The following is an 8,967-nucleotide window of genomic DNA, read 5'->3' as shown; positions in this document are numbered from 1 at the left end:
CTAAATATCTTGCTTATAAATTATCTATAATCGTCGGCCTCATCATTTTCTGATTCGATGATTGTTATTCATCACAATATATATGCTATTAATGTTTCATTAGAAATCCATGAAGCACTAAATTAAAAATATTTTTTGACGGTGCTTGATATCTCCATTATTTCAATAATTCGTTGCTCCATATTCTTCTTACAGTATCATTTAAATATTTAGTGTCATATAACCTATGTAAGGACACACACTTGAAGGAAACAGTACTATTAATTGATGGCACAATCTTATCCACAAATTCATAATTTGAACGACAAGTGAGATTATTATCTAGATTAGGAATATGGCGCCATCATGTGAAATAGTTAATTAGAAACCTTGAGAAAAAACAATATTTTGCTTTCGGGTACAGTTTCACTATTCATTCACTAATGGAGAAATACAAATCCTAATTATATTTGCTACTACTATTGTTTACATTATGTGTGTGTGTGTGGATATCATCAAAAAATGATGATAAACACTACAAACATAAAAACACTAGCTAGTTCAATTTATTGTACCTTTTTCGGCCTAAAACTAGTGCGATTTTCAACGAGAACTTGCTAAATCTACCAGCCGTTTTCTCTCAAAATTACTCCTAATTTATTGGGTTGATATTGAGGGAAAGAAAACTTATTTGTGGAGATATAAATATATATTGATGAATTGATGGGGGGCATGGAGATTAGGTCAATGATGGTTGTTGGGAGATAATCAGGAGACAGATGATCAAGATGGCTTACCATCCTCTAACTAATTTATCTAATCATGCACAACTATTTGTCGGAATTAATGCATATCTTCTTCATTTTATTTTTACCCATCTCTTTCCTTTCCTTATTCCTAAATCTATTTACTTTCACAATGTATTTTGGTCTTTTATTTCTCAAAAGTCTCGCGTTACATTCAAATTTAATGTAAACAGCAAGAAAAAGATGAACTTTCAATTTATTTAATGACTAGCTAGACTTATTTGCATTCCCTTTTCAAATTACAAATACTAGTATTGTTGCCAATCTTAACATGATTTCTAAATTTGGGCAACATAATATTAAATTAAAAAGCTTTATTTTCTAATTAACACCTTAATTTCGATGGCAAATTGATATCCAAGCTTGGGACAAAGGGTTCAGTTGTACTATTTCAAAAGTAAAATCCGACTCCAACTCCAAATATAATCAGTTCCAACAAATAATCGTAAGACCATTTTGTATAATACATGTAATGAGTTGACACTAGTATTTTTCGTCCAATGAAAAAAATCATACAGCTCAAGAACACAATATTGAGAACATGGGTTGATGGCTAAAGGGCCCTTTCATTATTTATTACCGACAAGGTTACAGTTGGGCAAAACTTTGAGCTTATTATAAACTAGTATCACACCCGTGCTATGCACGGTCCATTTTATTTTCTTCAAATAATAATTTTTAAAAATAAAAACAATAGTGATTTATATTTTATAAATTTTTAAATGAATATGATGAATTACTTAATTAATGTAAATGAGAATGGAAAGTTATTTAATTATTGAACGAAGAAACGGAAAAAATAAAAAAAGTCAGTCAAACAGCATAATTAATCTCATTAATCAATTAATGATCTTATTCCCATTACATTTGTTAATTATTTTTGGGAATGTAGAAAATTAAAAATTCATTTATGTATGGTGCATATTAAATGACCCATTATACTCATCAATCTCATTACATATTTGATCAAGGTTGGACTTTTTCTATGACGAATTAGTATTGAATTTTATATTATTGTTTAGTTGTTAGATTATTTCTATGATTATCATTATAAAATGCTTGGTTATATGATTAAAATTATAGATCCAATTAATTTAAATTTTTTATTATAATAAATTTTTAATCAATTTTAATTTTTTAATTAATTATTCAATTAAATAAAATGTTAACTAAAGTTTAATTAATCATTGAGAATCAGGAAGCGATAAAATTAAAAAAAAAAAAAATTTAAAAGAATAACCCCATTAATCTTACTAAGCAATCAATGTCATTTCTCATTAATCACAAATTAATCCATTAATTACGAAGCAATTCAATTATGTTATTGATTATTTTTGGTAATTCTGAAAATTCAAAATTGCTTTCCACCACCGATTGTTTATTGATTATTTTCAGTAATATTGCAAATTCAAATTATATGTAATGTTTATTTTACAAAACAACTCATCAATCCCCTTACTTAAAAATCAATTAGCATTCAATAATTCTCTCAATCAAAAATCAATTAATAATTGACCATCAATCAAGAAATAATCAATCAAAAAACAAGAAATAATTACGAATAAACTCATTTAAGTAAAAAAAAAAAATCTATATATGTCATTTCTTATGCTTCAAGCTTTACCTTCACATATAATAGTCCCTAGCACTTCATCATCCTGCCGGCGACATCTTCTTTATCAAGCTAGTTTGTACTTCAAACAAAAATCAATTATAGATCGTGTATCGCAACTTTGCATTTGCACTTCAAAAGTTCATGATATAAAATTGTGCAAGAAGCTCAATATTAAAAATCACAATCCGCAAAAGTTTATCACAATAAAATACTCATCAATTTCAAATCCAGATTCGGTGATGTTCATTCTTCTTCTTCTTCTTCTTCTTCTTCTTCTTCTTCTTCTTCTTCTTCTTCTTCTTCTTCTTCAAAATTGTACAAACACACATCGTCAACATGTGATAAAGCATTTAGTTCAACAGTGAAACACTACAACAAAACAATCAAAACTATTAATATGGATACTGAAACAACAACCATCATACTTCGGCAGTCCCCTGAATCAACAGAAAGAAGGAAAGGGTGTAAGCATGATTAGTAACCTACAAGAGGAATGTACCTGTAGAGAGGTGGGATCAAATAAACTATAGAATCGGATTTTACAGGAAGTTCACAGGAGAAATTGTGATAGTGTTGTTTGCATCAAATGTTATGGGTTCTTTTACTGCCGGCTCATGTCTCTTGACCCTGAAGATGAAAGAAACAAAGACTTCATCAATAACATCACTTAGCAATAAAACAAAGTAAATACTGAAATATGATATGGCTTCTTACTTATACTCCAGCTTCCCGAAATTACAAAACATTCATTCATAAGTTTTGGAAAACTTCCTTGTAAACAACATTAATAGTAGAATACATAGTCCCAGAAACTTCATCATTACAAACCAAAATTTTCAATCCCTCACGACTCGTGACTCTAGACACGGCGACATACAATTGGCCGTGGCTAAAGACAGGTTTTTTTAAAAATAATCCCACATGCGCAAGAGATTGACCTTGGCTCTTGTTAATTGTCATAGCATATGACACCGACAAAGGAAATTGTCGCCGTTGAAACTTGAAAGGCAACCTAGGATCAGAAGGTGTTAATGACATCCGAGGAATCAACACTTTATGGCCTTGATTATCAGCACTTAAGACTTTAGCTTCTAAAACATGATCACCTAAACGCGTAATGATCAATCGTGTCCCATTACACAATCCATTAGCATGATCTATGTTTCTTAACAACATAACAGGAGTACCAACCTTCAACAACAACTCATGATTTGGTGTACCAGAGCACTTAAGATTGTTCAAAAATTCTATCGAATGTATCTATGCAAAACCATTAGAATTTTGATCAGACTTGGATATGCTATCTGAGCTCAAATAAACACGGCCATCCGATTGATCCAAAGAAATCATATATTGATTAACCAAGTCAACCACATCTAACGTTGGAGCAAGTATAGCTCGATCATGCAAATGGCAGCTCAAATCTTGATTGTTCATATACGAAGGATAAATAGATGTAACAATGTTCTGTAGAGGATCACCACTATTGGGCAATACAATATCAGTAGGAAGATCAACACTGACTTCACCATCATTAGGACCACTAATAACTCCATCTCCAATAGATGCAATCCACTCAGAAAATTCCTTCAATTTCGATGCTTCCTCACCAGATTTAGTAGCAAGAACTCGCATATTTTTAGTCAAGTCTCAAAACTTTACAACTACTCCAAAGATATGATGAGTTAATAGTAGCATTCACAATATCTTGTCGGCTACCTTTAGGCACAACTGGTAAAATCTGTTTAAAATCACCCCCCAAGACAACAGTTTTCCCACCAAATGGCATCTCCATGCTCAACTCATTGCATACTCTCATAAGGTCACGCAAACTCCGTTCAACAGCTTCCACACAGTGTTTGTGAACCATAGGAGCTTCGTCCCATATAATAAGTTTTTCTCTCACAATCAACTCAGCTAATGCACTACCTTGTTTTATATTACAGATTGAATCTTCATTAGGATTGATAGGAATCTTAAACCGAGAATGAGCTGTTCTCCCACCAGGTAACAATAGTGAAGCAATACCACTGGAAGCCACATTCAAAACAATATCACCTTTTGAACGAATAGCCGCTGACAATGTCTTCCAAATGAAAGTTTTTCCTGTGCCTCCATACCCATAAACAAAAAATAATCCACCGTGATTAGAATCGATAGCAGACATTATCGTATCATACACGTGGTGTTGTTCATCGGTGAACTTCGAGACATAGATTAAATGCTCTCTTGCCAAGGCTTCCCGGTCATAACATAGCTCATCAGTAACCAATCTATTATTAGAACTTTCCAACGATTGTGTCCTTGGATATGGCATAGAATGAAAGTCATGCAAAGTTCTCCCACCATTAACTAACAATTTCTCAATCTCAAGCAATCCTAAATTTTTAATCTCATCATCCCCCAACAACAAATCTACAATAATTTAAAAAGTCCATGTAGTGTAAAAAAACCAAAAACATTATAATGAATGCATATAAAAGCTACGCTTTTAAAAAAATAAAATACCTGGATGATGTAAGAGTTTGCGTTGTTTATGAACAACATCTTCGCACAAATATTTCCAACAGCTTGTCCACACAATATCTGGCCGTGCAAGGGTTTCTGATAGTAACAAACTCACAAACAACAATCGTATTGAATGAGCCGAAGCCCAAAAAGAAGCCTCGGTAATGCCATCAATGTATTCTCTATCATCGTCCAACAACCCCAATGCATAGCAAGCATCTCGAAATGTAGCATACTGAATACCATTAACACACTTAATGTCTTCATAAGATGTAGCACCACGAACGACATTCAGTAAACATCTCAAGTAATACATATCACCAGAACCAGGAGGAACATAAAACATTCTCCCGATAGAATACCTTTGTTTTCTAAGTGTCCAAGTATCTGTGTTCCATACAAACTTCGTGGGGAATTCTGCGTAAGTGAGATTTCTTCCTTCCACAAATTTTTTATTTGCTTCCATCCAAGCCAAAAATTGGCTTTCACGCACTGTGTTGCGATTCACGACACGTTCCAATGGCTCAGAATCTTCAAAAACCACATATTGTTCATTTGGTAGATGAAAACTCAATCTTTCAACAGTCGGATCCTTATGTTGAATGTCATATCCAAATATTCTCCAAGCGGCTTCACAGGATGATATGTATCTACAATCATAAAACAAACTAATCTCATCCACATTTTTTTCCACACCATCAGAACCAGTTTCAAAAAAAGAGGTCGTCACGCGATCATAACCCTTGTTTATGTACTTAAACAAATACTTGATTGATCGCGATTGATTGCACCATTCCACATTAATATGACCTCCATACTTCAGAAGAAGAAAACGATTGTGAGGAACTACAAATCGATTATCCAAAGACACCCCATCCTTCAAGATAACACGACCATTATCTCTACGCCTGTAAATAGGATAACCATCATCATCAAAATTAGTTTCTGCAATATACCTCTTGGGGAAGTATTTCGTACATCTTCCGTTAGCCATACACGGAGATGATTTTCTAACAATACCACAAGGACCATGAACCATAAATTCCTTGACATTCGCATAATAGTATGGATCAGCTTGGGCATCAAGTATTTCAGCAGAAATGATCTCATCAATACGTCGAGAATCAGGTTGTTTATCCTCTTTGCTTAGGAAAAGCAAAATATGTGCATGAGGTAATCCACGCTTTTGAAATTCGATGGTATAAACAACTGCATAGAAAAAATTTGAAAGCATAAATAAATATATATATATATATATAATACTGTTTAAAAAGTTGAGACAATTTAACCAAACGTACCTCCTTTTACATCCCCAAAAAGTCTCTTACTCTTAAGATCCCTAATTAAATTATCTAATTTGATTTTAAAAACCCGACATATAATATCAGGCCGATCAGTTGGTTGCAAGCCTTTGGGGTCAAGGAATCTTACAATTTCTGGCCACTTTGGGTTACAAGTAAAAGTAATAAACAAATTTGGATACCCCACCCATCTACATATAGACATAGCATCTTGATAGTTCTGAATCATATATCTAGCGCCACCAACAAAACTGGAAGGCAAAATAATGCATTTCCCATGTTTTGAGCCATCTGTCTCTCCTCTCAAAACTGCATCAGCCAAACCCTTGTACATCTCAGCACGTAATTTTTTTTGTTGGGTCCGTACAAATCTTAAACGGCCTGCCTCAATCATAGTATATGCATCAACAACAAATTGTTGAAATAATCGCCGTGAGAAAAGAATGGTAGAACACTCATCAACTCTCTCATGTAACCGATATGAAAAAAATTCTTTTGGACTAATTCGACTCCTAGAATCATGTCCAGAAGATTTCGAAAATGGAATGTCATCTGTATAACCATCCTCACCATATGGGAATAAAAGAGGATATTGAAGTGGAAGATAAAAAGGATGGATCTCATTTATACGCTGCAATCGCCCAGATTTATATTCTACTATAATGTCTCTGTCACCAAAAGCTTCATCTAAATCTCCCACAATAAGAATAGCAACCTCAGACACAGAAGGAAGATTATGAGTTCTCCCATCTCTACCTCTTTTACCAAGCAACCTCAAATGGACATTCTTATTATTTTCTTCATGAAGTTTTTCTTTGGCCCTTCGAAATGTTTTTACTAACGCATTATTTTCGTCCAGCATCTTTTGAATATCTGATATTATTTCGCGATGAAGATTATTTGCAACATTCTTTTCCCTAAAAAAATAGTATAATTACTTGGAAATATAAAAATTAATAAATAAATAATTTAAAAAGTGAGAATATAAAGCACATACCTCACGGACATCAATCTATGAGTCAATTCATTTTCTGTATCATAGATGTACAATTGGGCAAATTTTGGCGAGCAACCATCTAACGGCAACAAACTGCCAATCAAGTGGTAATTTTGGCCATGCAAACGGAAAATAGGAGGCGCACGACCGGTGTTTAAGCTATTATCAATTTTACCACCCAACGAAGTAAAGGCAAACATTGAATTATAAGATCGAATATTTTTCAAAAAGTGGACACTTTTCAAGTCTTTAGAGAACATTAAATCATGTAAGACTTCTGGAGGACGAAGAAGCTTAGGAATCTCAATCTTCCCATTCATACAACATTTTGAAAATTTGGGTTTCTTTGCTTTAGACGGTTTGCCCAATCGTTCTTCATACCAAAAATATGCACCACAGAATGAACATAGAAATGAAGCATCACCAATATCCCAGAATTCTACAAAACATTAAACAAAAGTGAGCCAATAAAAATAAAACAATGTACACATTCAATAAAATTTATTACACGGCAATGCATGGGGTATGGCCACTACAATTTTTTAAACAACTACTTGAATTTTAAAATCATTATAAGTAAACAATTTTAACAATGTATGGGGTATGGCCACTACATTTTTAATGCCTGCCTAACTTAAATAATTTTTATTAGTGTAAACTAATTATATGGCCTGAAAATATGAATTAACCATTTTGCATTTAAAATTAGAAAATGAATCATTTAAACCCTCTATAGATTACACCTTTTTTTTTAAGAAAAATGATTGTTTTTAGTTTAAAGGTCTAATATGGCCCGCCTATAATATAAATATGTGGAAAATAATACAATACATTTTGTAAAACAGAAAAATGACTCTGACTCTGACTGTTAGACTAATAACTAAAGCAAATTTACATCACAAAAAAAACCTAAAGGATGTACACCACTTCTCCTAATGAGATTTAAGATATTATTTATCAAAACCTATAATTTAAGATTGCACTGGTGAGACACTTCCTAGTCGAGCTTCATTTTATTGCAATATAGTGATCCTATCCACTAAAAACCTAAACCTTGAAACCTGAAATCTTAAACCCTCAACTTTAAAATATACTCATCATGACCAACAAATGAGCCAAATATCAATAAAAATCTCCCTCCGTAATATAGTTATATGCTCATATTAAGAAAGTGCTTTACAATCGGGCTATGTGAACGGTAAATCAAAAAAAAAAAAAATTCCTAGCATTTATCCAAGCATCTATTCACCTAACGGTATTGTTTATTGGAACCAAAATAGTATTTTGTTGAAGCTATACATGTATCCTATCTAATCAAATAATTGTGTTTCAGAGGTATAAGGAATGTAATAGAAAGAATGGAATACATATACGGATGCTAAAAATATGAAATGCAAAGCTAGACTCAGTAAGATGACCATTCAAGGAATATTTAAAACACTTACATATCAGATTGAAAGCAAACCTGTGTTGTGAAGCTCCACTGAAATGGATTTAGCAATTTCCTCTTGTGCAGAAGCCGTTTTCGGTTGTAAAGATTTTAGTTGTTTTTCCATTGTCTGTGTTCTGGAGAAAAAAAATCAGTACTAAAAGTAAACTAAATACTTCAAGAATTGTAATGGTTATTAAAAACTTATTCATATCACAAAACGTTACTAAACCCATAACACCTCTTAATTAACCAATCATATATAAGTTTAAAACTATTTTAGTGCTATAGCTAATGTTGTGATTGGGATTTCTATCAGTTATATTAATACG

General features: G+C 32.6%; 1 pseudogene; it reads right to left on the bottom strand.

Moving 5' to 3' along the window:
• Window positions 1-3,150: 3,150 nt before the first annotated feature.
• Window positions 3,151-8,762, bottom strand: LOC125199151 (uncharacterized; annotated as a pseudogene).
• Window positions 8,763-8,967: the final 205 nt, after the last annotated feature.

This window comes from Salvia hispanica, chromosome 4 (genome assembly GCF_029641045.1).
Source record: "Salvia hispanica isolate PSC_SH4W2 chromosome 4, Shi_PSC_v1, whole genome shotgun sequence".
Classification (NCBI taxonomy): Eukaryota; Viridiplantae; Streptophyta; class Magnoliopsida; order Lamiales; family Lamiaceae; genus Salvia; species Salvia hispanica.
The sequence above is the reverse complement of the archived record's forward strand: the minus strand, read 5'-3'. Positions and strand labels throughout refer to the sequence as shown.